The sequence below is a fragment of the Aotus nancymaae genome, unplaced genomic scaffold (genome assembly GCF_030222135.1).
Source record: "Aotus nancymaae isolate 86718 unplaced genomic scaffold, 86718_ANA_hifiasm-v0.15.2.pri h1tg000051l, whole genome shotgun sequence".
NCBI classification, from domain to species: domain Eukaryota; kingdom Metazoa; phylum Chordata; class Mammalia; order Primates; family Aotidae; genus Aotus; species Aotus nancymaae.
Window position 1 is genome coordinate 7631808 of NW_026988465.1, and position 20717 is coordinate 7652524.

The 20717-nt window shown below is 44.7% G+C and overlaps 2 protein-coding genes across 3 annotated transcripts in view; both read left to right on the forward strand.

Annotated features, from left to right (window-relative positions):
- The window catches only part of LOC135268130 (N-acetyllactosaminide beta-1,6-N-acetylglucosaminyl-transferase), a 96039-nt gene that overhangs the window by 38337 nt on the left and 36985 nt on the right, over positions 1–20717 (forward strand). The window lies entirely within an intron of this gene.
- GCNT2 (glucosaminyl (N-acetyl) transferase 2 (I blood group)) overlaps positions 1–20717 on the forward strand; it is a 71090-nt gene that overhangs the window by 5231 nt on the left and 45142 nt on the right. The gene's annotated exons all lie outside the window — the stretch shown is intronic.

The following is a 20717-nucleotide window of genomic DNA, read 5'->3' on the forward strand; positions in this document are numbered from 1 at the left end:
GGCATCTGATAGATATAGGAGAGAATGGCATTTGGATGGGTATAGGAGAGAATGGCATCTGGATGGGTATAGGAGAGAATGACATCTGGATGGGTATAGGAGAGAATGGCATCTGATAGATATAGGAGAGAATGGCATCTGGATGGGTATTGGAGAGAATGGCATCTGGATGGGTATAGGAGAGAATGGCATCTGATAGATATAGGAGAGAATGGCATTTGGATGGGTATAGGAGAGAATGGCATCTGGATGGGTATAGGAGAGAATGACATCTGGATGGGTATAGGAGAGAATGGCATCTGATAGATATAGGAGAGAATGGCATCTGGATGGGTATTGGAGAGAATGGCATCTGGATGGGTATAGGTGAGAATGGCATCTGGATGGGTATAGGAGAGAATGGCATCTGGATGGGTATAGGAGAGAATGGCATCTGGATGGGTATAGGAGAGAATGGCATCTGGATGGGTATAGGAGAGAATGGCATCTGATAGATATAGGAGAGAATGGCATCTGGATGGGTATTGGAGAGAATGGCATCTGGATGGGTATAGGAGAGAATGGCATCTGGATGGGTATAGGAGAGAATGGCATCTGGATGGGTATAGGAGAGAATGGCATCTGGATGGGTATAGGTGAGAATGGCATCTGGATGGGTATAGGAGAGAATGGCATCTGGATGGATATAGGGGAGAATGGCATCTGAATGGGTATAGGGGAGAATGGCATCTAGATGGGCATAGGTGAGAATGGTACCTAGATGGGTATAGGAGAGAACACCCTTTTGGCTGTAGGTTTGTGCCATGGCATACGGCTTCTACCTTCTCACAGCAACAGTGTGACCCCGTGTAAATCACAGAACCTCATGGGACCTCAAATCTTCCCAGCTACAAAATGGGGAACCCAAGTAGAAAGACTCCTTTCATATATGCATACCAGTCTTTGCAAAAGACACATTGCCTAGAACTGCGTGAAGACCTCCTACGCTGCTACCGGGAATCTGCAGAGAGAAAGGCGGAAGTGCTGGTGAGCCTGTACCATGTATGCCCGTCAGCTTTGGCGAGTACATACCATTTCCCTTGCAGGAATTGGAGGTAAGAGCTCCTCCAGAGAGCAACTGCCTGGAGAGGAAGGCCAGTGCGACCCATGGCAGTGCTCTGTCCTGTCTGATTCTGCAAAGGATACCTTTCAGGATAATGTGGCATGTCCTGGGGCTTTGGCTCCTTCCTTTCTTAGACTCTGGGCAACATCCTGGTTCAGAGAGAAAGGATATCCTGCTTCTAGATAGGGCCTTCTTAAATTACAAGTGAATTACAGCAAACAAACCTTCAAATGTCCTAGCCCTAGCGGTGCCTCTCTCTACCTTCAAACGCAATGTAAAATCCAATCCCATGCTCAAGTAACTACCATGGTTTTACACTTGAGCATTCTTTGTGATTTAAGATTTGGCTCATGAATCTAGTTCTTATATAACCACACAGCCTTCGGTCAATATCAGCTTTTCTATTTACTTTTTTTTGAGACAGTCCCACTCTGTAGCCCAGGCTGGAGTGCAATGGCGATCTCAGCTCACAGCAACCTCCAACTCCCAGGCTCAAGTGATTCTGAGCTTCCCAAGTAGCTGGGATTACAGGCCCCCGCCACTACGCCCAGCTAATGTTGCGTATTTTAGTAGAGATGAGGTTACACCATGTTGCCCAGGGTAGTCTGGAATTCCTGAGCTCATGTGATCCGCCCTCTTCGGCCTCCCCAAGTGCTGGGATTATAGTCATGAGCCACTGCACCCAGCAGAGCTCTTCTGTTTTCAATGTCAGATTTTAAGGGGTAGAATTCTTCTGTCCGTACAACGTAAACATCTTTTTGCAAGTCTGCAAGTGCAGGTGGTGGTGTACATTTCTTCCCTCAAAGTCACTGCCTCCCTCTCTCCTAAACACCTTAAATTAAAATGTGTTGGCAAGACCCTGTGCAGGCATTTCAAGTTTCCCAAAGCACCCCCAAGAGCAATGTGACCAAGAAAATGATTAGTATCCTAGAATTGGCAAAACTGAATAGAAAGGATATTCGCAGAAGTAGCACTCAATCACATAGCTTCATGCTGCATTTTTTTTTTTTTTTTTTTTTTTGATGGCGTCTTTCTACTGAGAGTGACTTCTGTCTTGGTTTTCAACCGTTAGGCTCTTTCCACGCTGGTAGAAATGGTGATAGAGGTCCTTGGGGACCCCAGTCTCACACTCCTCTTCAGGGGAACCAGGTAGAGTGGCTGTCCTTCTGTTCTGTGTGGCTTGTGCACAGATAGGGGGTCTAGCCCCCTCGCTCCTGGCCACATTCTCAAAGGAAATTCTCCAGGATCACAGTTTTCTCTGACCTGTACTACAGAGCACCATGCTGTGACAGCAGTAGCTTCCCTGACTTCCGGAGTGCCCGTATATTTTCTAACGTCTCAGATCTTTGTAATGATTACTCTGAGTCACTTTAAGAAATGCCCATATGCTCTAGCTCTTTTGGCTACGTTTCCAGCATTTTTATCTGCCTACTTTCCTTAAGACAGAGCACCTGAAGCCATTTAGATGTTCGCTTTATGCTTTGTGAAATCGTTCATCATCTATCCCAGTGGCCGCTGGGCTAGCTTCCTCCCAGTCCATTACCACAACCAGATTGTCTTCTTACACTTCGGGGCGGCTTCGTCTCTAAGGAAGAGAGCTACCCTCCTCTTTGGCTTCAGCTACTTTCTCTCCCTTGCTGCACTAAGTGTGTTTTCTTGAATCTTCGCTCATTCATTACCCTGACCTTTCTCATGCCATGATGTTTTCCTTCCATAAGAATGTTTTCATTTGTCTCTTTTCCTTTTTCCATTTTGTATACGTTTTTATTTTTTTTCAAAGCCCCTTTGTCAAATTCTCTTGACCTCAGAAGGGACCACGTGATCCCATTTCCTCATTTTTAATTCTAAAAATATCATGTTTCCTACTTTGATTTATTTTTCTTTTTTAACTGTGACTTTTATTTACATGTGCACATTCTTTGGGAGGGTGTCAGGACTCTTTCGGTTGCAAGTGTCAGAAACAAAACTCAAAGGAGCTTAAACAAGCACTCAGGTCACATATTCGAGATGCCCAAGGGAGCTCCCAATCAAGCCGGATCCGCGAGTGAAACAGTGTGCTCGGTGCCCTTTCTTGCTAGGTTGTCTCTCTGTGGGGTGACCAACTGTCCCTGTTTGCCCAGGTCTGAGGGGCAGTCCTGGGCGTGGAACCTTGACGGGTAGAGTCAGGTCGAGATGGTCCCCCTGTCTCTCAGCATCTCTGTGCTGGCTTCCATCAGGCAAGTTCTCCCCTGAAAGCCAGAAGCAGCTCCAAGTGCACTTGCTTTTCACAGTGGTTGCTCCTGGGGGACAAGAAACCCTTTTTCCTGAGAGTTCCAGCAGCAGCTTAAGGGAGACCTCAGATTGGCCCTGCTTGGTCCAAATTCCCATCCCTGGTTGGGCACGGTGGCTCACAACAGTAGTCGCAGCACATTGAGAGGCCCAGGCAGGAGGATCACTTGAGCCCAAGAGTTTGAGACCAGCCTGGGCAAAAAAGCAAGACCCTGTCTCTATAAAAAATAAAATATTCACCAGGCACGGTGGTACGCGCCTGTACTTCCAGCTACTCAGGAGGCCCAGGCAGAAAGGATCACTTGACAGAGTCAGACCCACAAAACCAAATTTCTATCTGTAAACAAATCACAGGGATAAAGAATGCTCACCAATGTTTCTTGGGTCCCTTTCCTACCCTGAAGCCAAGGGCTGGGGACAGGCTTTGGTGGAGGAGGCTGCTCAGGGTGACGCTGGGCAGAGTGACACACAGGCCCCTACAGGACACCTCCTTGTCCTACACTGGGGTAGGGGTGTTCACAAGCACATCCCCTGTGATACTAGAGGGGCAAGATTTAGTGATATGGTGTGTGTGGGTGTGTGGGTGGATACAACTTTAACTACTTGAACAACTTTTTTTTTGAGACGGAGTCTCGCTCTGTTGCCAGGCTGGAGTGCAGTAGTGCAATCTCGGCTCACTGCAATCTCCGCCTCCTGGGTTCAAGGGATTCTCCTGCCTCAGCCTCATGAGTAGCTGGGACTACAGGCGCGTGCCACCATGCCCAGCTAATTTTTGTATTTTTAGTAGAGACAGGGTTTCACCATATTGGCCAGGATAGTCTCAATCTCTTGACCTTGTGATCCACCCGCCTCAGCCTCCCAAAGTGCTGGGATTGTAGGCGTGCGCCACTGTGCCCAGCCCCACTTGAGCAATTTTAACTGACCTAAGCATACCCTTTTCTCTCATAAAAACATGTTTAATAATAATGTCACTCTATTATATTTGGACAGTACTTAATTTGCAAGGGAAATTTCTTATACATTATCTCTTTTAATTCTCATAAAACCACATAAAAGGGGAACTGTTCCCATTTTACAGATGAGAAAATTTAAGATGAAAATATGTGACTTGGCTGAGTGTGGTGGCTGACACCTGTAATCCCAGCAGTTTCGGAGGCCAAGACGATGGATCACCTGAGGTCAGGAGTTCGAGAATAGCCTGGCCAACATGGTGAAACCCCGTTTCTATCAAAAATACAAAAATTAGGCAGGCATGGTGGCGGGTGCCTGTAATTCTGGCTACTTGGGAGGCTAAGGCAGGAGAATTGCTTGAACCCAGGAGATGGAGGTTGCAGTGAGCCGAGATCACACCACTGCACTCCAGCCTGGGCGACAGAGTGAGACTCCATTTCAAAAAAAAAAAAGAAAGAAAATATGTGACTTGTCCAAAGACAAATATTGCATATGCCTAATAAGAAATCAGAATAAAAAGAAACATCCAAGGGAAGGAGGTAACACATGTTATTCGCTTATTTTAAATTGAACCCAGTGTAATGAATTCTCCATTTAATGATTGCGATTATTGCAAGCGTTCTGAAGATGAAACTTGGCTAATTCTAAGTCTTATTCAGCTTGCAGGATGGTTTTATAATTAGACCTGATTTGAAACTTTCTCTTTCATTCTGACATTCAGCCCATTTTCCTGGAGATTTTGGCTTTTTCATGTGAGCAGAGGTGCAGGAAAGATGAAGGCAATTAATGTTTACTGAACATGTACCTATGGGTTTAGAGTATCTTGGTTGACTCTTCACAAGAATACCATTCAGTAGGTACTTAAACCCACATTTTGCAAATGTGAAGATGGGATTCGAGGGGCCGAGTAATGTGCCCTGTTCTGAAAGCAGGAAGCAAAGTAGAGAATGTGTGCGGGGGAGACCCTCGAATTCTATACGCTCTGAACTAAACTCAGACTCTTCCCTTTGCAAGTCCCTGAATTCAACACTGTTCTGTTAGCTCAGACCTGCGGGCTGGGTTCTCTCTCTCCCTTAGCTCTCCCTACCCTCACCCCTGCTGATCTGGCTCTTCCTGGAGTGTAGGCATCAAGGGCTCAGGCTCCAGACTCAGACAGAACGGGGTCAGACTCCTGGCTCCTCCATCACTAGTCATGTACCCCCTGACATCTGTCAATCTTAATCTTTGCATTGCAATATGGCACAGATGGCAGAAGCCTGGACCCTGAAGCCAGACAGGCTGAATGTGAATCCTGGCTCTGTCCCTAATGAGTTGTGTGACCCTGGACAAAGTACTTAACTTTTGTGTCCCAGTGACTTCATCTGTAAAATGGGGAAAATAATAATAGATATCAAATATGTAAGGTGTAAATGAGTTAGTTATTGTTATTGTATTTTCATCTATAAAATGGATATTCATTTAATAAATATTTATGGAGCGCCCAGACACTTGGCTGGGTACTGAGAAATAGTAGTGAATGAGACACATAAGGCCCCTACCTCATGGAGGGAAAGACACTAATACATAGTAGAGAGAGAGAAGCCGGATCATTAGAGAGGATGAGAAGTGCTGTGAGGGAAATATATAGGGAGCAACCTACTGCAGATGAAATGGGACAGGAAGGCTTCTTGGCAATGGTAGCACATGAACTGCCCCCCAGAATGAGAGTGAGCCAGCCACGCACTTGTGAAAGAGGTCCCAGGCAGAGAGACTGGGGATTGCAAAGGTCCTGGGTGAGCCTGGTGTCTGCAGAGCCAGAAAAGCAGCCCACGTGGCTGTGGCCGAGCAAATGAGGTTGGGAGCTGGACCTGGCATGAGGCAGGCAGTGCTTGAACCACACAGGCCCTTGCAGGAGGCCAGAGAACAGCAGATCTGACAGCGCCCTGCTCGTGGGCGAGTGCTGGGCACGCAGTAAACACTCAGCAAACTGGATCTTACCACGTGACTGTTTTCTGTGGAGTCCTAATTAGGAAAAAGGAATCAAGCTGGTGGGACCAAGGGAAAGCAGATAAGCTGCAAGTCCAGCTTTCTTCAGGGTCCAGGACACAGCTCCTGAGCAAATAATTCACAATCTTCCCATGCCCAGCTATCTCCAGACAGCTGCAGGTTTGCTCCCTGCAACCTTGGTGTCATTAGGACCACACAAATCTCTCTTCAGCATGAACGCTATCCTATAACATCTCCAGCAAGCCTTTGTTTCTTTGCAGTCAGCTCCTGATGGCCTGCCCGTTGGCTTCTTGCAATGTATCTTCTCACTTTCTTGAATAAATCTACCTTTCTCTACCTACAGCTGTCTTGGTAAATTCTTTTACCCCCACACCACCGGCCAAGATAGTCATCACCCCTCGTGACACTTTCCAGTTTTGGCGCCATCATCTACCCCTCTTCTTTCTCTTAAAGTAGTATAATTTCTTCCTAACTAGTTTCCCTGACCCATGCTTTAATCCATCCTCCACAGTGACAGGATGACCTTTGTAACATGCACCCAATGGGATCATGCAACACAGCCCTCTCCTTCTTAGAAACAGTCTATGGATTCCCTTCCCCTAGGGTGTATGAGTAGCATCCCAGCGCCTTTGCCAAACATGGGGAGCTCCGCGCGATCTGGCCCCCTTGGCCTTTCCAGTGATGTCTCTAGCTGCGCCCTTCCCCAGATAACTTGTGGAACCCTGTGCTGCCGCTTCCAGCCTTCTTGCCCTGACGCACCCAGTCCCCAGTCTCCCAGGAGGCTCCTGGATGCTCTTCCTCCCTCTCCTGCATCTGACTGACATGTGCTTCTTTTTTTAAGATTCAGCTTAGAGTCATACTCTGTAAAATTCTTTTTTTTCTCTCTTTTTATTTTTTAGATGGAGTCTCACTCTATTGCCCAGGCTGGAGTGCAGTGGCGTGATCTTAGCTCACCGTAACCTCTGCTGCCCAGGTTCAAGTAATTCTCCTGCCTTAGCCTCCAGAGTAGCTGGGATTACAGGAGCCTGCCACTGTGCCCGGCTAATTTTTGTACTTTTAGTAGAGACAGGGTTTCACCATCTTGGCAAGGCTGGTCTTGAACTTCTGACCTTGTGATCCACCCACCTCGGCCTCCCAAAGTGCTAGGATTACAGGCGTGAGCCACCACGCCCGGCCTAAAATACTTCTCTTAATTCTCACTCCTCTGGACTCCTGTACCACATTGTACTATTATTGGTCTTTTTATTTTTATGTTTTAAAAATTTTTTAAGAGACAAGGCCTGGCTCTGTCACCCAGGCTGGAGTGCAGTGGTACCATCATGGCTCACTGAAGCCCTGACCTCCTAGACTCAGGCAAGTCTCCCACCTCTGCCTCCCAAGTAGTTGGGACTATAGGTGCTACATGCCCAGCTAATTTTTAAAACCTTTATAGAGATAGAATCTCACTGTGTTGCCCAGGCTGGCTTTGAACTCCTGGCCTCGGGTGATCCTTCTGCCTTGGCCTCCCAAAGCATTGGGATTATAGGCGTGAGCCACTGCGCCCATCCATAAAAGTTTTGCGGTGCTGTGTTGTATATTCCTAGTGAACTTTTAGACTAGGCTTCAAGAGCAGCAGCTGTACATGCCTATTTCTGTTTACACCTAGCCTACCCCTGGCACATGAGCAGTACTCAAGATGATGGAGTCCCAACTTATATTTGTTTAACCGACACAAACTGAACTTATGCATGCACACATGTACGCATGCACGTGCACACATTTTATATGGGTTTAGAAGATGTTGGCCATGCTACCCTGCCTTTCATTTCACCCAATGAGTAGGGTCCAGAATGAGCCAAAAATTCTGCTCATTCTCTTGATAGAGTTTGCTTCTCAGGTCTTACTAAAGTTAAAGGACTGTCTATGTCTATCTCATAGCATAGCTCCTCAGCTCAAACCAACTTCTTCATCTACTGCTCATTAGAAAAAATAACCATCTGGACCAAGATTATAAAGAAGGTTAGACTTAGACTCATGCCTATAATCCACCAGTTTCGGAGGCCAAGGCGGGAGGATCACTTGAGCCCATGAGTTCAAGATAAGCCTGGGCAACATAGTGAGACCACATCTCAGCAAAATATAAAATAGTAAAATGAAATTAGCTGAGTCTGGTGACACACACCTGTATCCCCAGCTACTCAGGAGGCTGAGGTGGGAGGATCGCTTGAGCCCAGGAGTTGGAGACCAGCCTGGGCAACACAGTGACTCATCTCTACAAAAAATACAAAAAGCTGGGCAAGGTAGCACATGCCTGTGGTCCCAGCTACTTGGGAGGCTGAAGTGGAAGAGTCACTTGAGCCCCAGAGGTGAAGGCTGCAGTGAGCTATGATGGTGACACTGCACTCCAGCCTTGGCAACAGCGCAAGACCCTGTCTCAAAGAAAAAGAAAAAAAGATTAAAGGGAAGACTAACCCTGTTGGAATGTGGTGCATTCTTAAGGGATGTCTCTAGAGGAATTTTAACTGTTAGACTTTTCTCCCTTTACTCATTGACTCTGTAACCTCACTTCTGTGTAGGATGTATAGCTAGTGTACATATTTCTTAGATGTATTGAACAGCTAATAATTGCCACAGCCGGGGCACAAATTCGTCTCTTCTTACTTCTAATCCTGTGCTCTGTCTCCTGTCCACAACTGATCTTTTCTAGAAGTTGCTACTAAGAAAGGCAGAGATGGTTAAAAGTGCTAGCAAGACAATTACTAAAGACTGAAGCCAGCAAAGTTTATCATAGAATCTTGTCTTTGTCCTCAAACTTTGAGCCTAAACCTCAAGATGATGAAAAGGCAGTCATGTTGCCAATTATAAAGAGATTTTATAATCTCTCTCTGAGAAACCTGAATGTAAATGGAGAGTGTAAGGGTCCTTGGGTTCTTGCCGAGTTTAAAATGAAGAAACTGAGGCCAGCACAAGAAGATCCAATGCGAATTTATTCAGCTCCTGGGTGAGGTTCTGCAGTCCACAGGAGGGGCTGGAGAAGTCGCATGGACTCCTCTCAGACATGGGGTTTTATAGGGAGTGGAGGCGTTTGATTGGTTGTGGGAGAGCAGGGTGTGGGCAAGGCAAGCTTGCTATTGGCAGGTAGGCAGGGTTTGAATGCTATTGGGTAGTTTTACAAGACTCGACTGCTATTGGGTAGATTTACAAGACTCGACTGCTATTGGGTGGATACAAGACTCGACTGCTATTGGGTAGATTTACAAGACTCGACTGCTATTGGGTAACTAAGACTCGAATGCTATTGGGTAGATTTACAAGACTTCTTTTGCATTTTGGCGGGGTTCTTTAAGGGAGAGCTAGGTGCTGTGTGAGGGGGGTGGGCGTGTCCGAGCTCCCGGTGGGGCAGGGGGGAGGGGTGTGTGTCTGAGCTCCTGGAGAGGCAACCGCCCTTACAGAGAGCTCTGTTCTTTTCACCTTCTTGCTGACTATTGAAATGAGACTTAGCTATCTATTGACTTTTGGAGCCACTACTCTCAGTGAAATTCGGAATTTGAGAAACGTTAAGTTTTGAGGAAACATCCTCCTCAGTTCTTTCCTCAGTTTCCTTCGTGGCTCTTGCAGTTCTTCCCCCGTTGGTGATCTGGTTTACATCTACAGTTCCTCACCACCACCTCAGTACTCACCACTCATTTCCCTATGGTGAGCTCCCAGGCCCTCTGCCACATCTCTCTGTCTTTTGGATATCTCTTCTCGAAGCTTTCATGAGTACCTGCTGACATGTCCCTCCTCCCTACACACCCAGCTTTCCACTCACAATCTCTATGGTATGGCCATCAAGTCAGTCAACCTCCCCGCTTCTGGTATCCCCAGATCCAACCAGCACATTCTGTACATTTTGTCTGTGAGAGGTTTCCAGCAAGTTCTACCCTTCCTGTTTTCATCCTTGCTGCTCTTACCTCTGGCTTGCCACACCTGTCAAGCAGATTATTGTCAGACCCACTCCAAGTGGTCTCTCTGACCCGAGTCTCCCTCTTCAAATCATTCTAACACTATAGCATATTTTGCTTCTTAAGACATAGCTCTAAGAAAAACATTTTCTTAGTTCCAAAAGCTTCAATGAGTGTCAACAATTTATTGAATTATTCAGTATAGACATCTCAACATGGCAGGTTGGATGTCAGAATCTCCCAGTTGGAGATCCTCTCAGTATTACCTGTGGTACCCCACTGTCAACTCCTATCGCTGGCTTCCCTGAAAGGGACATTTCAGAAAAGCCACCTTGCCTGTCATCCTGCCATGGGTCCTTTTCTTCATGTCACCCTCTCTGGGCCATTGTCCTCCAACTCTCCATTTAAATAATGGCCTTATTTAATGGTGTGTCATTCAATGATGACACACAATGGTGTCTTATTTAGGAAGCTTTTTCTGATCTTATTTTTTCTCAATTTTATGCCTTTTTTTTTTTTGCCTTGTTCTGTCACCCAGGCTGGAGTGCAGTGGCGAGATCTCGGCTCACTGCAAACTCTGCCTCCCAGGTTCAAGTGATTCTCCTGTTTCAGCCTCCCAAGTAGCTGGGACTACAGGCGCCCGCCACCACACCCAGCTAATTTTTTGTATTTTTAGTAGAGATGGGGTTTCCCCACGTTAGCCAGGCTGGTCTTGAACTCCTGACCTCAGATAATCCACCCGCCTCGGCCTCCCAAAAGTGTTGGGATTACAAGCGTGAGCCACTGTGCCTGGCCAATTTTATACCTTTATAAACCTCTTTTGTAATGCTTTTATGTCACTCTAGAATTTCTGGATTATCATTATTAATGTGAATATCATATTACCCTGACTAGACTACCATGTCTTTGAGGCTGTTTATATTTTTGGCAGCCCAGCATAATGAGCATTCAGTGGGCTGACCGGAAACATCTATTGAATTGAGTCAAATGGAAATAATTTTAGGATGCTGGTAACCCTCAGCACTGCTGCTGAGTTAGCTGCAAATCGCCACCACCTACGTCACCGCCTGCTACCCGCACTACCCACCCCGCACACACACCCTAGGTTATTTTGCCAAATCTTGAAGGGCCAACCTCAAACAGTAGCTTTCAGCCATGTTTTTTAGAGACAGGGTCTCACTCTGTCTCCCAGGCTGGAGTGGAGTGCAGTGCGTGATCTTGGCTCACTGCAGCCCCAAACTCCTAGGCTCAAGCAATTCTCCCACCTCAGTCTGTCTCCCAAGTAGCTGGGAATACAAGCATGTGCCAGTGCACCTGGCCCATGTTCAATTTTTTTTTATTGAGGTTTCCTAAATGCTCCTCTGCTCTTGGGCAACAGCAATGAGATAATTCTCTCCCACTCGTTTTTTCCAAAGCATCTTGCTTATTTTGGGAATGCTTCCCATGCTGAGCCCAGCCTGGGGGCAGCACCTGCTCCAGAGAGGTTGTTCTTCAACCAAGGTCCAGCCACCATCATGTGCTTGCCAAATTGGTTCCCCATTCTGCACCAAAGAAGTTAAAAAAAAAAAAGAAAGAAAAAAGAACAGCCTGACAGAGGAGGCTCTTGCTTCAAATACCAGATCTGATGTTTTTGTCTGTTCGGTTTTTTGCTTTGTTTGTTTTGTTTTGTTTTCGGATATGGAGTCTTGCTCTGTCACCCAGGCTGGAGTGCATGGCATGATCTGATCGTGTCTCACAGCAGCCTCAACTTACTGGCCTCATGCGATCCTCCCATGTACCACCATGCCCAGCTAATTTTTGTTTTTGTTTTGTTTTGTTTTGTTTTTCTAAGACGGAGTCTCACTCTGTAGCCCAGGCTGGAGTGCAGTGGTGCAATTTTGATTCACTGCAACCTCCACCTCCCGGGTCCCAGTTCAAGCAAGTCTTCTGCCTCAGTCTCCTGAGTAGTTGGGATTACACGAACGTGCCACCATACCCAGCTAATTTTTGTATTTTTAGTAGAGATGGGATTTTACCATGTTGGCCAGGCTAGTCTTGAACTCCTGACCTCGTGATCCGCCCGCCTCAGGCTCCCAAAGTGCTGGGATTACAGGTGTGAGCCACCATGCCTGGCCCAATTTTTTAATTTTTTTTTTGTAGAAATGGGGTTTTACCATGTTACCCAGGCTGGTCTTGAACTCCTGGACTCAAGCGATCCACCTGTCTCAGCCTCCCAAAGTGTTAGGATTACAGGCGTGAGCCACGGCACCCAGGATGTGGCATTCTTTCTTAAGGTGCTTTCGGACAAAGCCGTAAGTGGCAGAAGGCTTTCCCTGAATCCATTTACCTTGTGTCTCCTTTGACACCACATTTCTGGAGAATGGATGGATAAGAATTGTGCTTTCAAAGCTTTGTCATTTAGCTCAGTACTTTTGTGAAATTTATTCTCCCATAGTCTTCCTCCTCAGCCAGGTTTAAAAGATCAGAACTTAACTGTGAAAATATCGGAGGATGCAACTTCCGTCTCTCCTGAGTAAGCTGGAGATACTCAGGTCATCCTGACAAATTTAGCTTTGTGCTACCATCAGTCCCCTCTTCTGGACATACTCTGGTTCATTTGCTTTCTAGGCATCTCCTTCCTTAGACCCAATCTTCACATAATTCTTCCTTCACAGAAAATCTGTAATTCTGCACTTGGCCCAAGTCTGAGTTCCTTCTTCAAGCTCTTTGGGGGCCTACAGTAAAAAGGGCCTCCTGCCTTAGAGTCCAAATCCCCTCTTAAGTCCTATGTGAAAACTACGGTTCCCAAGACCCTGAAGTCCTTGCTAGGTTTTGGGCCATCTCCGAGAGAGGCTGAGCATGTCCCTGTCTGGTTTCTCCTCTCCCAGGATTTTGGTCTGTTGGAGTTAACCAGCTTCCTCCCCACTTCTAAGCCTTCTAGATTTATCTCTTGTCCGTTTTCCTACCAGTTTATGGACTTCCTTTTTCAAGTACTCAATCTAAACCAAGCATCTCAAGTATAATATTCCCATAAAAACTGCCTCCTCTTTATTCTATGCTGAATCTAAAATAATCACATCATTTAGAACCACAGGGAGCCTCAGAGGGCATCTTCCAATCCTACAATCCTTGGAGATTGTGAGCCGGAGAGATCAGGTGGCTGGCTGATTGTCCTGCTTCTTAAAATGAGTTTACATTTTCTTGACTCACTGCCTATTTCTTATAAAGCTTAGAATGAGCATTCCATTCCTACAATCCCATATGTTTCAATTAATCCCACCCCATACAGAAAGATCTCTCAAGTGACACGTGGTATAGAGGGAGGACAGTTAGAAACTAGTAATGCTATAGTAGAAATTATTATTATTATTTTTCGAGATGGAGTCTCGCTCTTGTTACCCAGGCTGGAGTGCAATGTCACAATCTTGGCTCACTGCAACCTCTGCCTCCCAGGTTCAAGTGATTTTCCCTGCCTCAGCCTCCAGAGTATCTGGGATGACAGGGGCCTGCCACCACGCCTGGCTTATTTTTGTATTGTTGGTAGAGACAGAGTTTTGCCATGTTGGCCAGGCTGGTCTTAAAACTACTGACCTCAGGTGATCCGCCCACCTTGGCCTTCCAAAGTGCTGGGATTATAGGTATGAGCCACCACGTCCAGCCCTATAGTATAAATTATTATCTCTTTAGGTTCTCTCATTATTATTTGTTACTAAAACCTTCCTATATCCACTGGGAAACATCTGTGTAGTTGGTATAATTTAAATGCATTCTTTTGGGTTCACTGTAAAGCCATCCCATGAATATTAATCACTTGTCCCATGCCTCAGTGGTTCATGGAAATGTGAAGAAGGATCACGCAGAGATTTTCTGCACTATACACTTGGTGATGATTTGCACACCTCCCCCGTCCACACCCCCTGAGATAATGATTTGAATGTTTCTTTTTCTGTCACACTGATTGGTTATTGAATATCCCTAATCAGTAGAACCTTCAGTAGTAATTCTCTTTCTGGCATGGTTAGGACTGATGCTATCTAGAGTGGCCAATTCTTCCTGGTCTGCCAAAGACTTCTCTAGTTTTAGCACTGAAATCCCATGTTCTGGGAAACCCCTCAGCCCTGGGCAAACCGGTACAGTTGGTCACTCTAAGCACCTCCCAGCCCGTTCCTGCTCACCTTTCCATGTCAAGATGAAGAATTCAGTGCCCAAAATATTTATGTTCCACAGAACAGCACTGATCAATAACCTGGAAAAACATGACACTTGAAACCACTCATTTCTGTAGGTTATAACACATTGAAGGGTAGTAATAAAGCTACAATATCAGCTGTGAAGACCCAACCAAAGTGGACCAGGACTGGGCCTATTCCATTTATAATGATTTTCCCCATTTTTGAGAGAAGAGAGTATAGAGTTTAAGGATGTCATCTAAAAGGATAGATGGCTAAATATAAAATGTGAACTTAAAACCACATTACCCAGTGGGAGAATCAAATGCAAAAATTGTCTCCAGTTAGGTACAAACACAGGATGTATCTTGGAGGCGAGTTTGTTCCAGATTTAATTTCTAGGAAAGCAAAAGAAACGTCTGCTTTTTGGGATCTATCCAAGCCCTCTGCCCTAATATACTGTCTAAACTCAGGCAAATGGCCGGCTCTGTGGGAAAGGAGCTAGTATAAGAGCGGACTGAATAAACAGAAAATGAGTCCAGAATTTAATAGGGCTATTAAAATTAGAAGTTGGAGGAAATCACTGCCTATCTCTATTTTAAGACTTTTGTTTCCATTTATTTGAAAGTGTTTGGAAGATCGAGAGGATGGATGTTCTAGATACAGGTCTCTGGCAGCAGCTGGATTGTCAAATAGTGTCTCTTGGAATTTCTAATCTTTTTTTTTCTCGGATGAGACATTTGGAATCAGAGAAAAGTTGCACAGAAAAAAAAATAGTTACCTATGTTGTTCCTGGACATTTAACAGAATATAGTCAAAGATAAAGCGTTTATTTGTGGGTTTTATTGTTGTTATCTTTGCTTGGCCATTTAGTGTTAACAGCTGGGCAGTTAACGCCAGAAGGGAAAGAAATTTTCTCCCCCAATGGGATTCCTAGGGAAGTAGAGAAGGCAGGAGGCCCTGGAAGAGCAAGGTCAGCTGGGTGGGGGCAGGTGGTGTAACAGACAGAGAAGCCATGGAAGGCGTCTGCTCTGTACCTTCAGGGAGCTCAGTCACAAAGGGAGCAGAATCTGTCACCCTGGGAAACTGGCGAGATGCTAGGGAAACCTCCTTCCTGGTAGGCCACCAAGCAGTCTGCCCAGAGCCCCAGGAGCAGAAGCACTCACGGGCCAAGCTAAGGTGCTCGAATTCCATGGTTTGTTGAATGCATTTATTTTTTACTTTATTTTATTTTTTTGAGACGGAGTTTCATTGTTTTTGCCCAAGCTGGAGTGCAATGGAGCGATCTTGGCTCACTGCAACCTCCACCTCCCTGGTTCAAGTGATTCTCCTGCCACAGCCTGCCAAGTAACTGGGATTACAGGCGCCCACCACTATGCCAGTTAATTTTTGTGTTTTTAGTAGAGATGGGATTTCACCATGTTGGCCAGGCTGGTCTTGAACTCCTGACCTCAGGTGATCTGCCTGCCTCAGCCTCCCAAAGTGCTGGGATTACAGGCGTGAGCCGCCACACCTGGCCTGTTGAATGCGTTTAAAACAAACACCAGGTCATTGTTTTTGAACTTTGTGGTTGTAGGAGGTGCACCTTAAAATTAGCGCTTTGTAAACAATTATTCCTTGATTTAACCCACCACCACTATGACCACCCCTCATGGATTCACCCAAAAGTGGGTTTATTTGTTGTCTTTTTTCTAACTTCTGTAGTTGATTGACCTCATTCAAGAAACATCTGTTGGGTACCTCCGTTCTGCATTGCCATTTTCACTGGTACAGAGTAGATGAAGCTAGCTGGGCATGGTGGCGCGTGCCTGTAATCCTAGCCACTCAGGAGGCTGAGGCAGGAGAATTGCCTGAACCCAGGAGGCGGAGATTGCGGTGAGCCGAGATTGCGCCATTGCACTCCAGCCTGGGTAACAAGAGCGAAACTCTGTCTTAAAAAAAAAAAACGAAAATTAGCTGCATATGGTGGCATGCATCTATAATCCCAGCTACTCTGGAATCTGAGGCAGAAGAATCGCTTGAATCCAGGAGGTGAAGGTTGCAGTGAGCCGAGATTGAGCCGTTGTACTCCAGCCTGGGCAACAGAGGGAGTGAGACTGTCTAAAACTGGGAAAAAAAAAAAAAAAAAAAAGAGTAGATGAAGCCCTTGTCTTCATGGAGCTTACATTCTTGTGGAGGAGAGAATATTGGAAAGGATAAGCATACAAAAATGAGGTTAACTTAGATCCTTTTTTTTTTTTTTTTTTTTTTTTTTTTTTTTTTTTTTTTTTTTTGAGACGGAGTTTCGCTCTTGTTACCCAGGCTGGAGTGCAATGGCGCGATCTCGGCTCACCGCAACCTCCGCCTCCTGGGTTCAGGCAATTCTCCTGCCTCAGCCTCCTGAGTAGCTGGGATTACAGGCACGCGCCACCATGCCCAGCTAATTTTTTGTATTTTTAGTAGAGACGGGGTTTCACCATGTTGACCAGGATGGGCTCGATCTCTTGACCTCGTGATCCACCTGCCTCGGCCTCCCAAAGTGCTGGGATTACAGGCATGAGCCACCGCGCCCGGCCTAGATCCATTTTTTAATTGTTAAGATCATCATTGCTTTTGAGCACTTGTTTAAGGCAGATGTCTGGATTAACCACATTGAGGAACCAGGATAAGGTGGAGAACTGGAAACTGTGTTAAGTAAGGGTTGACTAAGCCCTGCTTCTGTATGAGAAAGTCCAACTTAGCTTCAGAATGGATGCTGAGGCAACATAAAACTATAGGAATTCACCGCATTGCATATTTTTGTTTTAATATGAATTTCCCTGACCTCGAGTGTGAGAAGTGTGTTCACTGGCCATTTGCTTTTTCTGCTTTGTGATTGTCATATACTCTGCCTGCTTTTCTCTTTGGTTATTTACCTTTTCTTATTAATTTCTAGGCTACTGCGTCACAAGAGGAATATTAACCTCTAGTCTTCCAAAACTGTTATCCCAATCTATTATCTGTATTCTGTGCTATTAAAAACAATGTCTCAATGAAAAAACCCACTATATTAAATAAACATATTTCAGAAATGCCTTTTTAAATAGAATGTGCAGAATATATGTATAATGTATCTATTAATCCATTTCTATTTCAGTTTCACTAAATGTTTGTATTCTGCTTATATTCAAAGCAAGCTAGGTTGGCCTATTGTCTTCACAGTTTTCAAATCCTTTCATAGACATTAACTTGTCTGATCTCTATAAGTACTAGAGATATAGATCTAGTAAAGTAATAAAATGGGGCCAGGCGCAGTAGCTCGCAGGCAGATCACCTGAGATTGGGAGTTCCATCAGCCTGATCAACATGGAGAAATCCCATCTCTACTAAAAATACAAAATTAGCTGGGTGTGGTGACACGTGCCTGTAATCTCAGCTACTTGGGAGGCTGAGGCAGGAGAATTGCTTGAACCCGGAAAGGCGGATGTTGCTGTGAGCCGAGATCACACCATTGCACTCCAGCCTGGGCAACAGGAGCGAAATTCCATCTCAAATAATAATAATAATGATAAAATAAAATAAAAATAAAGAAAAGCATTGCCTTGATTCAATAGCCACTCATTCTGTAGAGGGTGATGAAGAACTGCAGGGATTTGAGAGCAGATCAAACTCGGGTTCCAGTCCTGTCCCTCCATTGACCGCCTCAGCCTTTGTGAACTCCTCTGCAGTAGAAGCAGAGCTCGTGGAAGATTAATGAGAACTAAGTCATTGTGAGGGAAGAGAAACGTCAGCACTGCTCCGAAGGCCCCCCAGGCAGCCCAGCCTTTGGTTTTCATGTTTGAGCTGAGATGATGTGTTATTAGCCACAGTCCTTGTGCTGTCTTCTTGTTTGTGACCATAAAGGTTATCCTGGGGCAGAGAGAGGTGGGCCTGATACAGAATGACCACTTAACGACAGTTTTCAGTCTGTTGAGCCAACTAGAGTGGACAGAGCAGAAATAATGCCCTGGTTGAAAATTAATAGCTTAGCCTGCCCGATTATTTGCTGGAAAAAAATGCCTATTCTGTTGCCACAGATACCAAGCAAAACAAACCTACTGCTCAGGCCAGTCGCTCAGAAGGCATCACATGCTAATCTCAAGTCTGTTTATCTAAACCACTGTAAGTAAGTCAGAACAAATGATGTACGTGGTTTTGGGGTTTGGTTTTATTTATGTATTTATTCATTTATTTATTTTTGGATACTGCTGTTTTGAACTATAAATCATGCTGCCACTCCCCCATCTGTAATCTGCTTTGGCTAAACCATGATGAAACATTTCTGGAGTTTGTTTTGCATTGGTGCTTATCAGAGCTCCTTACTGTAGGATTAGGGCTTGAGGCAAAGAGAAGGGAAAAAAACCACCAAACCTGCAATGAAAGCCCTTTGCCTCCCTTTTCCACCCCCAACTTTCCCCTCCTGTCTCCACAAGACCTGCCAAGGACACATTTTACAGAAAAGGGTGTGGTTCTAGTGAGAATGAAGAGACTTGAAGGCATCAAAATGGTTTCTTGGATTGTTCCTGTCATATAGTCACATTTCTAGTGTGTGTGTATGTGTGTGTGTGTGTGTGTGTGTGTATAAGTATGTGTGTGTCTATATATAGCATATATATATTAAATATATATAGATACACATGCACTTATATATACTATATATACTGTATATATATATACTATATATAGACCCACACATATATATGTGTTTGTAAATATATTTTTATATATAAATATGTATATATAAATATATAAATTTATATACAAATATGTATATATATAAACATATATATTTATATACTTGTATGTATATAGAAATATGTGTATATATGTTATATGTATATATATGTCATATATAGTATGTATTTACAAATATATATTTTAAAATAGTATATATTTATTTCATATTTTAAAATATGTATGTAATACATATTTTAAATATGCATACATAAAATATATCTCAATGTACATATATAAAATATATTTACATAGAAATATTTTTAAATGCATACATATGTGTATATATAAATATTTTTATATTAAAATATATATATATTTTTTTTCCCCATGGGGTAAAGGGGAGGCAGTGATAGGCAAGGAAAGAGTGGAATTTAACCTCTGGGAATAAATCAAACCATTTGAAAGCCTTAAGATAAATACTTTTCTTTTCCATTACTAAGAACAGAAATAAAAATATCAGTTCATTAGCAGGATCAGAAGTGTTGGACGTTTTTCAGAAGAGAAACAACAGCAATGATCATAGCTAATGCCTATGGAATATATACCAGGTGCCTGGATTCCTGCCAAACCCTCAAAAGAGTTATCTCATTTAGTCTTCTTGACAACCATTTGAAATAAGAGCCACTGTTCTTTATCTTTTCACAGTGGGAGGACCTGGTTGTGTAAAGAGGTTAAGTAACTTTACCCTGGCACTGTGAGCAGTGCTGGGGTTTAGCCAAACGGACTGGCTTCAGCACCTGGACCAGGGAGCTGTAGAATTAAGGCTCTGGTTTCTATCCAGCTGAATGATACTGGGGAGAATATTTTTAAGGCCCTGATTTGCTCACCTGTAAACATAAAGGGGTTGTGATGGGTGATCTCAAAGATCCCCACCAACTCTCTAGCAGTTCTTCAAATTAATATCCAAATCAATATCCATCGCATCCAGGGCACTGTTGCCCTTCATGCCTACAGTTCACTGTAGGAAGGTAAGGGGTGGAGTGGAACAGAGGAGGTAGGGAAATGGCTGCATTCTGCCCCCAGTGTTTTCCTAACAGGAGCAGCTGTTCCAATTGCCACAAGCCCAGGCAGGTAGGATTACTAGGTGACTGTGGGAGTGAGATAGGAGCAGGGCCCACTCTTAACACGCCTCGCGTGGCTGCCACAGTTGATCTTTTAGTTGAACCGGTTACTTTCTCCCTTGGAAGTGTCCTTACCGTCCACATCAATCCCCGATGCACTTCACATTGGCTGCGAGATGGCTTGCAGCCATGCTAGCAGGTGAACTCTGAGAACCCTCTGTAATGCGACCAGACCTGCTCTTCCTGGTTCCCCTGAATTATACTCACTGATACTTCCAGGAATTTTGCAGCAGCCCTGATGGTTTTCTCTTTCTTCAGAAAAGGAAGTTGGAGAGGGGGTTGGGTTGAAAGGAGAATGAGAATCCTTTAAGTTCTTTGAAATGACCTCAAATCTGAGGTTGTCAGGCTTTTAAAGAGAGCCAATAGGTTAGTCACTCCACATATTGTAGATAATACTGTGTCAACAGCTCACGTCGTCTGAATCTCTCTTTGTGAAATGGGAACCAACTTTTGCTCCCTGGGAACACTAACGATCACATTTCTC